Genomic DNA, 687 nt, shown 5'->3' with positions numbered 1-687 from the left:
GCTGCTGCTGCTGCTGCTGCTGCTCCCCCAGTAGGATCTGCTCCCTCCTCCTCCTCCTCCTCTCGCCCGTCTGTAGCCCAAATGGTCGTGTTGCTCCTCGGCGGTGAAGCTGCTGCTGCTGCTGCTGCTGCTGCACCACCCTTCACCGGTGTGTGACACATGTCCTAGTTCATTTTTTTCATTTATTTGTTTATTTGTAACGGGACTCTGCATATTCATGAACATAGGCTATAGGCTACAATATAAGGCTAATTTCCATCTGCAGTCCCGCAGTTCAGTTCACACAAAAACAATAGACATTAGACAAGGACGAGAACAAGAACAAAGCACAACATGCCATGGTACAAATACCATATCACAATATATCAAACAGTAGAAGGAGCAAGCAGTAAAATGAAAGTGCATTTAATCGACAAAAGTGTCGTATAGCGCTGTTAAGATCCATTAGTAAAGTGCATCTGTAATAAAGTGCATCTGTAATAAAGTGCTGGTTTTTACATTGCATGGCTTGCAACCATATAGCTCATTAGCTCACTATTGTGCATGTGTGGTTTTACTATAGGCCTGTGTCCTATATGTCCCATGTGTGTGGGGGGGTGGATGGACATCTGTGTGCTGAATATGTGTATGTGTCATATGTTTGGTATGTGTGGGAAGTGGGATTTTTGCTTTGACAGTCTGTCTCTA

The sequence above is a fragment of the Trachurus japonicus genome, chromosome 5, assembly GCF_045865225.1.
Source record: "Trachurus japonicus isolate A0001 chromosome 5, Traja_1.0".
Lineage (NCBI taxonomy): Eukaryota > Metazoa > Chordata > Actinopteri > Carangiformes > Carangidae > Trachurus > Trachurus japonicus.
Note: the sequence above shows the minus strand (reverse complement) of the source record.